The sequence below is a fragment of the Canis aureus genome, chromosome 9, assembly GCF_053574225.1.
Source record: "Canis aureus isolate CA01 chromosome 9, VMU_Caureus_v.1.0, whole genome shotgun sequence".
Taxonomy (NCBI): Eukaryota; Metazoa; Chordata; class Mammalia; order Carnivora; family Canidae; genus Canis; species Canis aureus.
The window spans coordinates 37,769,920-37,783,414 of NC_135619.1; the positions used below are offsets into that span (position 1 = coordinate 37,769,920).

At 37.7% G+C, this 13,495-nt stretch overlaps 1 long non-coding RNA gene across 2 annotated transcripts in view; it reads right to left on the minus strand.

Moving 5' to 3' along the window:
• LOC144320661 (uncharacterized) overlaps positions 1-13,495 on the minus strand; it is a 134,766-nt gene that overhangs the window by 62,291 nt on the left and 58,980 nt on the right. Inside the window, exon 1 of one of the 2 annotated variants that reach the window (XR_013386262.1) lies at positions 2,943-3,008. The exons of the other annotated variant lie outside the window; for it this stretch is intronic. This is a non-coding gene — a long non-coding RNA (uncharacterized LOC144320661). Of the gene's footprint in view, positions 1-2,942; positions 3,009-13,495 lie in introns of those variants that run through there. 2 annotated transcript variants of the gene reach the window in all.

Sequence of the window (13,495 nt, forward strand, 5' to 3'; positions counted from 1 at the left end):
CCCAAAGATAACAAAGCATTAAAAGAGAAGAATAGACAAAATGACAGTTCTAAATTCCCTTGTGGCTGACAGGGAAGAAAGAAAGAAAGTGAACAACCAAAAGCTGAAAAGTTCAGAAGCCAATAAGGTCCAAGAGAAAAGTGGCAAGATATAGATGGATGGTGACTCCAGAGCGAGATCAGAGCTATGGGGCCTCTACCACACATCAGACACAGCTGCAACATTCTTAATATTGGGATGGAGGTCTACAGAAAGCACACAGAAATTCAGACTTTCAATATCAAATCTTCCTCCAAATAGACTTTCCATTTCCAGAACTTTATTTACCAGAACTCTCTGATGGCATTTGGAAGGAAATTGTGAATAATTAGAATGGAAACCAAAGGAGTGGGGATTCAGATGACACAGCAAGAAAAGAAAAGAAAAGAAAAATCAAACCTACGTGATGCAGTAGAGCTATCCTCAGATGACTCCCTCCAAGAGAGCCATGATTAGAAGATAATCACAGTGACATTTATAACCCATTATAACAGTAGAAGTAAGTGATCTCCCAGGGGTTCAATCTCTCCTGATGAGAATTAAAAGTTACCTACAAAAACAATTTTAAGAGACTATTCAAGAAACAACAAGTGTTGGTGAGATGTGGAGAAAAAAGAACCATTGTGCACTGTTGGTGGGAATGTAAACTGGTGCAGCCACTCTGGAGAAAAATATGGAAGTTCCTCAAAAAAAGTTAAAAATAGAACTACCCTATGGTGCAGTAATTCCACTACCGGGTATTTACACAAAGAATACAAAAACACTAAAGTAATGTAAGCATTATTTACAATAACCAAATTATGGAAGTAGCCCAAGTGTCCATCATAGATAAATGGATAAAGAAGATGTGGTATTAGGGTACCTGAGTGGCTCAGTTGGTTAAGTGTCCGACTCTTAATATCAGCTCAGGTCTTATTCTCAGGGTTGTGAGTTCAAGCCCTTCATCAGGCTCCATGCTGGGCATGGAGCATATTTAAATAAATAAACAAATAAATAAGAAGATATTATATGTGTGTATATATATATATATATATCATATATATATATACACACACACACAATGGAATATTGCTTAGCCATTTGAAAACCGGATGCAATCTTGCCATTTGCAACAACCTGGATGGAGCTAGAGAGTATAAAGCTAAATGAAAAAAGTCAGAGGAAAGACATACCATATAATATCACTCTGTGTGGAATTTAAGAAAACAAATGATCAAAGAAGAGAGACAAAGAAACAGACTCTTAACTATAGAAAACAGATGGTTATCAGAGAGGATGTGGGTGAGGGGATGGGTGAAATAGGTGAAGGGGATTAAGGAGTGCACTTGTGATGAGCACTGGGTGATGTATGGAAATGCTGAATCACCAAATTGTACACCTGAAATTAATACAACACTGTATGTTAACCGTTTGAGGATTAAAATTTTATTTTTTTTTTAATTTTTATTTATTTATGATAGTCACAGAGAGAGAGAGAGAGAGAGAGGCAGAGACATAGGCAGAGGGAGAAGCAGGCTCCATGCACCGGGAGCCCGATGTGGGATTCGATCTCGGGTCTCCAGGATCGTGCCCTGGGCCAAAGGCAGGCGCCAAACCGCGGCGCCACCCAGGGGTCCCGAGGATTAAAATTTTAAAGAGAGATAACATTCCAATACAGTTAAAAAAAAGAAACTATTATTTCTCTTAACTTCAGAATTATAAAGTACAAATTTAATCAAAATATATTATGTGACTATTAATGCATGAGCATGAAGAATAGTGCAAAGTCTAGTTAATTAATATGAAATTCTGAGGTTGCCTTCTGTTTGAAACATGCCTGATTGTATACACTTTGATTGACATATTTTGTTAATATTTATGGCATGTGAGTCACACACCTCTCTAAATGAAACTATGTGTGAAGCTTTACAGTTCTCTTAATAGACTGTTATCCTCATACTATCAGGAGAAACTTCAATTTTATGAAGTAAGAGACCAAATTAGTATTCTTATTTTTCAAAAATGTTGAGCATGTACATCAAGTGTTTGAGGCTTTAATGTTTTGTTTATTTACAGAAAGTATGATGCATCTCTTTTCTTTTCTTTTTTGAGATTTTTTTTTATTTATTCATGAGAGACACACAGAGAGAGAGGCAGAGACACAGGCAGAGGAAGAAGCAGGCTCCATGCAGGAAGCCCGATGCGGGACTCAATCCCGCAACTCCAGGATCACACCCTGAGCCCAAGGCAGATGCCCAACTGCTGAGCCACCCAGGCATCCCATGATGCATCTCATTTCAAAAACTAAAGACTAACCCATTGATTTATAGTTGTATATGAATAAATGTTTGTAATATTTGATCACAGGAAATCACTGAAAACCAACACAAGCTATGATAATTTACTGAACATCATCCACTCATGCTGACTCTATCTCCTCAGTTAACAATATGACTTTTTCTTTCATCTTTGTGATAAAACAGTTGGTAAATCCACTTGGTTCTTATTTGCATCCTCATTATTCTAAACTCTGGAGCACTGCATCCCATTCAGTGCCTACTCTTTAAGATATATTTTCTTATCCATTGCCCTTCTAGGCACCACACCTTTCTGGCTCTCCATCTACTGCTGTAGTTCCTTCTAAATCTGTTCTGTGGACTTATTTCTCCCCCGTCAGTTCAACCTTCAAATATTTTTTAAGGTTCCATTCTCAATTCTATTCAACAAGCGTTTTTAAACACCAACTAATGCACTATCATGATGATCAATGCTATAGACACAAAGTTGAATAAGACACGCAAATCATGAGACAGACATATAAATAAATAAATAGATAAATAAATAAATAAATAAATAAATAAATAAATAAATAAATAAATAAATAAAATCTATGCTTCAGTGCTACAATAAAAATGTGTGCTCACCCACAGGGCCTCAGAGGATAAAGTAGTGGACTCTGTTCTCTCCCCTCTTTACCGGCTTTCTGCGTATCCTGATTGGGCCCTTTCAATTATAAGAGATAGAAATTCACACAAAAGGATTCAAACAAGGAAGGGTGTATTGTAATGGTCACATGGAGTGATAAAGGACAAAAGTATCTCACTGGAATGAAAGAAAGGTGAACGAGTGCCCCATTTCCTCTGCCACATCATTTATGCTACGTTATACTTTCTTCTTTCTCACAGCTTCACTTTGTGTACAGGCCATAATGGTTCTTTATGGTGTAGCATCTTCTCAGCGTTAACAAGCACTACCACTTGCCACCTTTGCTCAATGTTTACTAACACTGACTCCCAAAGGAAAGAATCCTGATTGGTCCAGTTTACCTTTTTGCACTAGGATTTGTCAGCCTAAGAAGGGACTCCACTCCCACCCAATCCAACCCACTGTGGCTGGAAGAGGGGTGAATACTCCCCTGCTTATAAATCTCAGAGGCTTAGGCTCTATTCTCTACCATAACTTGCAAGGCTCACATGACTGGCCTTGCCTGCCTCTCCAACTTCATTTCATGATGAAATTCTTTTTTTTTTTTTTAATATTTTTTCTTTATTTATTTATGATAGTCACAGAGAGAGAGAGAGAGAGAGAGGCAGAGGGAGAAGCAGGCTCCATGCACCGGGAGCCCGACGTGGGATTCGATCCCGGGTCTCCAGGATCGCGCCCTGGGCCAAAGGCAGGCGCCAAACCGCTGCGCCACCCAGGGATCCCCTCATGATGAAATTCTTAAACTGCAGTAGGGATTTTTCTGCCTAAGGGTTTCTGCATATGGTGTTCCCACTGCCTATATCATGAACTAGAATGTGAGCCCATGAGATAGGATCCCTGTCTGTCTTGTTCTCCAAATGATCACTCATGCCTGCCACAATGCCTCACAGTGACAACTCAAAAAGTATTTGTTGGGGATCCCTGGGTGGCTCAGCGGTTTGGCGCCTGCCTTCAACCCGGGGCGTGATCCTGAAGACCCTTGATGGAGTCCCATATTGGGCTCCCTGCATGGAGCCTGCTTCTCCTTTGCCTGTGTCTCTGCCTCTCTCTCTCTCTCTCTCTCTCTCTCTCATGAATAAACAAATAAAATCTTTAAAAAAAAAAAAAAAAAAAAAGCATTTGTCAAGTGAATGTTGAATGAATGAAAGAAACATAGTTGAAACCACTAAGATTTACCGCCATGGCAGAGGCTGTAGATGGGAAGATAGAGTTACTCATGTCCAGCTTATTGCCCAAGCATATCTCCTCCTATGTTTTCTACTCCTGATATTTTTCACACCTATATATTATCAGTCAACATTCTGTTCTCAATTTTAAATCTGTATTTCCAACTTCCTCTGAATATCTTCAGCTGGGCATCCCTCAATGATGTTGGGCTGATACTTATCTCTCAAAATTGTATCTTCTCCCATATTCCTTCTTTCTTATGGCTTCCCCATTTAACTACTCACCAAAATCAGAAATCTGATATTCATCTTTTCTTGCTGCCCTTATTCATCCCTTAAAACAATTCTCTTATAAATTTTTTTTAATTTTCCCTCTTTACATAGCTTCCAAATACATCCTCCCCTCCCCAGTCTTATAACTAATCTCTGCCACATTCTCTTGCTCCATTTCCTACTCTTTTCTCCTCCCCTCACACATTGTTTTCCAGTAATATTGAAGACCTATTCTTTTAAACTGCCTTATACTTATGTGCATCCTATTTCATCTACTTGGAATGCTGCTCTTCCCACCATCTCCTTTTAACCTGAAACTCCCAGGAGAAGAAGTCAACCTTCAAACATTAAATGGACACTATCTCTTTTGGAAAGAATGATGAAGGAAGTTGAAAAGAAAAAAAAAATAATAATGGTAATAATAATAATAATAATAATAATAATAATAAGGTTCCCTACTGTGCTTGAAGTCCTTAGAAAAAAGTTTAAAAGTTTTTGAAGATATGAAGTCTAACCCATAGAAGATTACTATAAAAATGCTAAGCACTATCACAAAGAACCTAGCAGATGAAATTAGAATGACAATGGCAAGAAAAGCTAGCAACTACTAAGTTCCTGTGGAACACAGATAAACATTTATCATAGGAATCAGAGGTATTCATGATAAGAGCCTTTAGGTCCTTAGGTCTGAAAGATGTTGCAGCTCCTCACCATCACCAAGCCCCAGTAGCTAATTGTTAAGCTCAACTCAGATGTGAAGTTAGTAAATGAACTGGCCTTCAGCACAATTGTGACAAAATAAGAAGGCAAGTTGTCTTGATGCCTATTCTTTTACTATACAATCACTGAATAATTCTGACATCATCTGCACCAAGGATTTGATTTATGATTTCTATATAGTTGGAAAACATTTCTCCGTCTGTCGGTCCTTGCCTCCGTCTGTCGGTCCTTGCACTAATCCCGCATTGTCTTAATTATTATAGCTTTAAAATGGAGCTTAATTTCTGGTAGCAGAACTTCTCGGCCTTCTTCCTTTTCTAGACTGCCTTGGATATTCTCAGCCCCTTTGGATTTCCATATAAAATTTAGAATCAGCCTGGGGCACCTGGGTGACTCCATCAGTTAAGCATCTGCCTTTGGCTTAGGTTGTGATCCCAGGGTCCTGGGGTCGAGTCCCACATTGGACTCCATGCTCTGCTAGGAGCCTGCTTCTCCCTCTCTCTCTGCCTGCCACTCCCCCTGCTTATGCTTGTGCACGCGCTCTCTCTCTCTTTCAGATAAATAAATAAAATCTTAAAATTTAAAAAAAAAAAAAAAAAAAAAAAAAAAAAAAAAAAAAAAAAGGAAAACATTTCAAAGAGGTAAACAACTTACTGTGGCCTCTAGACCATTTTCTCCATGAGGTGGAATGAAGAGACTGTTCCTAGATGAATTGCAATGTGTTGGGGGGAGGGTCCCCCATACCACCAAGCAATGCTCTGGACACCAGCTGAGTGTTCTGCAATTCAACTCAATTTTGACACTTTTTACATGGAGATAGCATCAGTTCTGCAGGTTAAGGACTTAGTCCTACAAGACCGCAGCCCCTCCACTTTAGATGCCAGTCACAAGCCAGGTTATTATTATCTGTGCTTCTAACCAACTAGCTCTAAAGTTCCTATGATCCCCCTTCTTCCTTGGGTTTGATTAATTTGCTAAAGAGGCTCACAGAACTCAGGAAACATTTTACTTACTAGATTAACGCTTTATTATAAAAAGATATAACTCAGGAACAGCCAGATGGAAGAGAGGTATAAGGCAAGGTAGGGGAGAAGGGCACAGAGCTTCCATACTCTCCCAGGGCAATACTCTCCCAGCACCTCCACATTTTCACCAACCCTGGGAATTCTCCAAACCCTGTCCTTTTAGGGTTTTTATGGAATCTTCATTACATAGGCAAGATTGATTAAATCATTGGCCATTGCTGATTGATTCAACCTTCATTCCCTCTCCCTTCCCTAGGGTCTGGGATGGGACTGGAAGTTCCAACCTTCTAATCACTTGGTTGGTTTCCCTGGCAACCAGTCCGCATCCTCTCGAGGTTCCCAAAAGTCATCTAATTAACATACAAAAGGCGCCTTTATGGTTCTCTTCACTTAGGAAATTCCAAGGGTTTCCGGGGCTTTGTGCCAGAAAGGAGACAAAGACCAAATTTATATTTCTTATTATAAATCACAATATCACAAAAACCGTCTATTTTTTTTTTTTTAGGAAGAACATGCTGTTAACGGGGGAAATCAGACCATTGTAGATCAGATCATATTAAAGAGTGAAGCAAAGGATCTACCAGTGACATAGATGTCACCTGTTCTGTGAACCTTTTCATTTCTCTCTACTTCAAGATATAATTAAGGCTCCAAGACCCTCTTCTGCATCTCATAAATACTTATATTATTGTACAGATCTCACTCTGTTATTCATTCATATATCTGTCTCCTCTGCTGAGTTTTAAACTATTTAAGGACAGAGACATGTTACACCATTTGTACTCTGTGTCTGCTCGTGCTTGACCCCTGATGAACTAAGTATATTAAACTAAAAGACTCTCCGTGTCCTCCCAGAGATTGTTATTGGCACAAGAATACTGTAAGCTAAAGTAAAGAATATAAGTGTATTTTATTGACTGGAACCCTAATACCTAAGTAGAAGCAATGTCCAAAACAAAGCCAAGTTTCCTGACAGGACTTTAAATCAAGTGTTCTTTGTTTTGAGAATCTATCTGAACCTCTTGCTGCCTTCATCTGCTAACTCTTGGTGATTGCTTAATGCTCTCCAGCTGTTTTCACTTCCAAGCTTTTATTTCTTTCACTGACCATAAGGCACAGAGCAACTTATAAAGAAAAAGTATTTTGAGTAGAATTATTTCATATATTTAATTAAATATATTTTGCACCCCTACCACTGTCCACCCCAACATAATCTACCCTCTCTCCATTTACAGCTACGTGTGTATTCCATCACCTTAGATTCCAATGTAATCCAGAATTCCTCGCTTATATACCAGCTTGGCACATCCATCCATCCCAAAGCTTGTTGGCAATATAGTTTCTACTCCGCTTTCTTCTAAACATGCTGACATCACTGGTCAATCCATGAACTTGAATTGTCTATGAAAATGACACCAAAGAGGTACAGTCCATCCATTTTTTAAATTAAATTTCTTTGTTTTAATTCCAGTATAGTTAACATATAATGTTATATTAGTTTTCAGGTGTAAAATATAGTAATTCAGCAATTCTATATGTTTCTCAGTGCTCATCAAGATAAGTGTACTTCTAATCTCCTTCACCTATTTCACCCAGCCCCCATGCCCAACCTCTCTTCTGGTAACCAGCTGTTTGTTCTCTGTAGTTAAGAGTCTGGTTTTTGGGTTGTCTCTCTCCCTCTCTTTTTTTTCCCCTTTGTTCAATTGTTTTGTTTCTTAAATTCCACATGAGTGAAGTCATATGGTATTTGTCTTTCTGTGACTGGCTTATTTGGCTTATCATTATACTCTCTAGCTCCATCCATGTTGCAAATAGCAAGAGTTCATTCTTTTTATGGCTGAATAATATTCTATGAGATATATATCACTTCTTTGTTCATTCATCTGTCGATGGACACTTAGGCTTCTTCCATAATTTGGTATTGTAAATAATGCTGCTATAAATAGCAGGATACATGTATCCCTTTGAATTAATAATTTTGTAGTTTTTTAGTAAATGCCCAATAGTGTGATTGGATCATTGATAATTTCTATTTTTAACTTTTTAAGGAATCTCCATACTGTCTTCCACAGTGGCTGCACCTCTTTCCATTCCCACTAACAGTGCATAAGATCTCCTTTTTCTCCACATCCGCACCAAAACTTCTTGTTTCCTGTGTTTTTTATTTTAGCCATTCTAACAGGGGTGAGTTTATAATCTCATTGTGGTTTTGATTTCCATTTCCCTGATGATGAGTGATGTTGAGCATCTTTCCATGTATCTGTTGGCCATGTCTGTATGTCTTCTTTGGAGAAATGTCTGTTCACATGTTCTGCCACTTTTTAAATTGGATTATTTGTTTTCTTGATGTTTTTTAAATTCTTTATGTATTTTGGATACTAACCCTTTATCAGACATGTCATTTGCAAATACCTTCTCCCATTCAGTGGGCTTTTTGTTTTGTTGATTGTTTCCTTCAGTTTGCAGAAGCTTTTTATTTTGATGTAGTCCCAATAGTTTATTTTTGCTATTGTTTCCCTTGCTTCAGGAGACATACCTAGAAAGATCTTGCTATAATTAGTGGCACAGAAAGTACTGCCTATGCCTTCTTTTAGGATTTTTATGGCTTCAGGTCTCATATTTTGGTCCTTGATCCATTTTGAGTTTATTTTTGTGTTTAGTGTATGAAAGTGCCTACATTCACTCAAGAAAGTTCATTCTTTTGCCTACAGCTATCCAGTTTTCCCAGTGCTGTTTATTGAAAAGACTGTCTTTTTGCCATTTCATATTCTTGCCTCCTTTGTTGAAGATTAATTGACTGTATAATTGTGAATTTATTTCTGAGTTTTCTATTCTGTTCCATTGATCTGTGTGTCTATTTTTGTGCCGATGCCATACTATCCTGATTACTACAGCTTTGTAATATAAATTGAAGTCTGGAATTGTGATACCTGTAGTTTTTTCTTTCTCAAGATTGCTTTGGCTATTTGGGGTCTTTTGTGGCTCCATATAAATTTCAGGATTGTATGTTCTAGTTCTGTGAAAAATAATCACATCATATCTATATCATTTAATTCTACTCTAATTCTTATTATTTCCTTCCTTCTTCTGGTTTAAGGTTTTGTTTTTTCTTTTATTTTTTTAGCTCTTTTAGATGCAAGATTATATGGTTTATTTGAGGTTGTTTTTTTTTTCTTGCTTCTGAAATAGATCTTTATTGCAATAAACTTCTCTTTTAGAACTGCTTCTGTAGTTCATCTATTTTCACATGGAAAAGCTACTTGAGGAATGGCCTAAGGATAACTTTTCAAATCCCAATGGTTCTATTGAAAGCATTCCTTTTCCATGATAACATGTCTAGCTATACTGATAAAATCATGTTTTTTTTGTGTGTGTATATTCTTTGCCTGGGATGTTTAGCCAGGCATCATTGCCTAAAGAAAAAAGTAGAGGACTAGAAGTCATGAGTCTAGGGTTCCAATCTAGTCTAGGGTTCTAGCTCTGTGATCTTGGACAAGTCACCCACTTCTTTCTGTTGTTGTTGATTTCACAAGACAAGCACTTGGGCTAAGAATAAAATTAAATTAAATTAAAATAGGGCACCTGGGTGGCTCATTCTGTTAAGTGTCTGTCTTTGGCTCAGGTAATGATCCGAGGGTCCTGGGATCGAGAGCTACATCAGGCTCTCTGCCCTTCAGGGAGTCTGCTTCTCCCTCTGCCTTTGCCCCTCTCCCCCCCCCCCCCATTGTTCCCTCTTTCACTCTCTCTCTCTCTCTCTCTCAAATAAATAAATCCTTTTTTAAAATAGTTTAAAATAAAATATGCTGAACATTCATTAAAAGTACTTTTAATCTCAAGAACTGTGAAGGGTCTAAGATATTACCATACCTGAATCCAGTGAGCTAGGCTGCCATGAATTCATGAATACTGGCAAAATAAAACAAAACACACACACAAACCCACAAAACAAAACAAAAACTACACATGAGATTCCTGGACCAAACACAAAGAACTTTATTATTATGACATAGTAAGCAGCATAAGCATCAGCATAATTTGTATCAGTTGTTCTTGCTCCCAAGTTACATGGATATGACACAGATGGACCCAGAAGAAGCCTGCACACCACTGGTTGCATTTTAGGACAGGAACTCTGAGTATAGAGTACATGAATCTTTTATAATGAGCAATAAGCATGACTGCCTTTGCTCCAGAATAGACACTCTATTTCCCAAGGCTGTTTACTATATAAATATCCTTGAAAAGATAGTACAGAACAGAAAGCAATCAATGCCTTCCTCCTGAGATATGCAGAAATGGAAGAGACCCATGCAGAATTATCTCCTAGTATTTGGCAATGTTTATATAAAGGAAGTATTGTGCTTATACAACACTTTACTGGGAAAACTATTTCTAGAAGATGTACTTAATTATGATCTTTCATTAGAACTCACATTTAATGCAAATGATAATGTACCTTTTCTGTAAGCATATAGAAAAGCTTCACTTTATAGGAGACTTACTCTCTCAAACACCAAGCATTAATATTATATCTATTTAATGATATTTCATATTGAGTTATTACCATCTACCATTATTTGAGACTCTAATATGGACCAGACACTGCGCTAGGTCTGTGCTTGACCTGTATTATCTCATTTTATCTTCAAAACATACTGCAATATAGGTATTATTTTACAGATGTTGGAAACTGAAGCTAAGTGATCAAAATCTAGGTACTTCTGCTTCCTAAAGCCATGCTTTTCCACTAACTTGTGTGGTTGGCTATTAAGCCAAACGATACTACGCAGAAGTCAAGGTGGTCTAATGCCTGAAGCACAGTCATTGATAATTAAAGTTCTGTGAGTGCTGCCTGAACATGAGTCATTCTCACTGTCCAAGCCAGGGTATCATTTCCTAGTGTGTTTAAGAAATATCCGGGGAGGATGTGAAGATGCAGTTTTTTGGGCTTCAACCCAGAATTCTCTGATTTAACTTATCTTTGTTGTGGTCCAATCTATTTTAAACAAACTCTTCAAAGTGTTTTAATGCAGGTAGCCCTTGAACTTCATCTTAGAAACACTGGGACCCAGCTATAAAGAAAATGATACAAGACAAGGTTGCCACTCTAGAAAATATTACAGATTTATTTTACAATTATGAGAGTGCTGATTAGTTAGGAGAATGACTAAGCTAATCAGAAACGAAAGTGCAAATCAATCAATTAATTAAAAACATATTATTATCAACTAGATACAGGATTTGGCTATAAAAAATTACAGGAAAATATAATGTCCAAAATACATAAATACAGAAGTGATCAGATTAGTTATTTCATTATCTAAATTAAGGATCCTAGATCCTGAGTCTATTCATAAGGAAAATTTATTTCTCACTTCCCAAAGGTTTTATGAGAAATAATGAAGATGCCAGCCAGGGAATATTGTGAAATTTGCAGCCTCTCTCAGCCTCAACAAAATGGAAAAAATAAAATCAGCTTCTTAGGGTTGTTTTAAAGATTGAAATTACTTTTCTAGATCCCAGCATAGTCTCTATGCTACAGTTTCATATATTTTTCAAGTTTGTCTCTAACACAGCTGAATAAAATCACTGATATTTAATGATGTCATGTGTTTTATAAATACAGTAGATCTAATTGTAATGAAACATCTATTTTATTTTAAATGAAGGACATAGAAAATAAAAAATAAAGGTTACAAATATATTTCTGGTTGATATTTAAAGGTTACTTGTTTTTCTGTGTCTGAAAACTGCAATATATAGTTCATTTGCCTTTTCATTTTTGCTGTTCAAATCCTGTATTCAATATAATGAGCTGAACAATTCCTTTCATGCCCTCTACTGGATACTTTAAGTTAAACCTCAATAACACTGCAAGGAAACCAAAATAATAGTACACATGATCTTCAAAACCTTCTATTATCAGCTTTTAAATTTAAAATTCAGCTACAATGGTTAACTGGTGTAAGAATTCCTTTTTCTGTGCCTGAAATATAAATTTCGGAGACAGCCTTTCCTATTGTATAGAAATTATTGGTTGAGGGAAAGGGAGTAAGATGTGGTTTGTATCACTGCCACATTTCTTTAGAGTGTTGTGCTACTGTGATATTGAAGAAGCCTCTATTTTATTACTGTCCTAGTTCAATAGTAATATCTACTAGCAGGTAAAACTTATATTAGAAGGGTGGCATGGTAAAGCCAGCTTATTACTAAAGAACTCTCCTAACAGCTACTCTGTTGCACACTTAGAATCTATCAGAAGGAAGGTAAAGGAGTACTTTACTTGATCATGGTTGCCTATGGCCACCATCCCTACAGAGAATGCCTTGGGAGTGTCTGAGCTGTCCCTCCTACCCCAGTTCAGCTCATCCACCCTTTTCCAGGGCTGATTTTTGCTGAGTAGGGCCATACCAGTTATTAAATATTGAAATGCTTTTATAGTAGTTGATCTACTCCCACTGCTCTTGGCTAAGACATGCCAATCACCACATTCGGACTTCCCCACAACCAAGCAATTAAAAGGCTAAGACCTGGTCTACTTGCTCCAGGAAATTGCCTGACCCAGTCTACCCAGCCCTCTAGATCCTTCTAGCCCTGTGAAAACAACATGGCCACAGTCCTGTGTGACCTTCAAACATCACTCCCAAGGGTTACTGCATAGCTGCAATTTAGCAAGGCCAAAGAAGAAAGCAGGGCTTCCAATTCTCATCCTACATCTTTCTCTCTACATAGCAATAATAGATAAGATTTAGGGAACACTTATGTGCCAGACACAATATACATTACTTCATCCAATCTTTACTATAGCCTTATTTTGCAATGAGTCAACCAGTAACATCTAGCAACTTTCATGAGATCCCATAGCTAGTGCATGGGAAAGCTACAATTTGGAGCAGGTCTGACCAATACCAAAACCAGGTATTGGGTAAAATTCTCCAATGTTCCAAGCCCAAGTTAGTCCAAAGAATATGCAGCAGGCTCTGAAGAAATTTGCAGCAAAGGAATTCCACAAACGATTTACACAGAGACAAGATCACTATTAAGAGTACAGAGTCACCCAACGTGGGGGAGACCACATTGGGAGCTGGACAGTCTCCTTTGTTTCTCAACAGATGGTCTCAGTTACTCTCAGCAGCATTCTGAGAGTGCTACACTTCAAATAGGGCAAGGGAACTGAAAATAGGAATACCTGTGATGCACTTTCCATTGAAACCAAATGGGAAGAGAGGTCCTAGACTCCTTCTTCAACTTCTTTTATTTTTAAGTAGACTCCATGCCCAACATGGTGCCCAACATGGGGCTTGAACT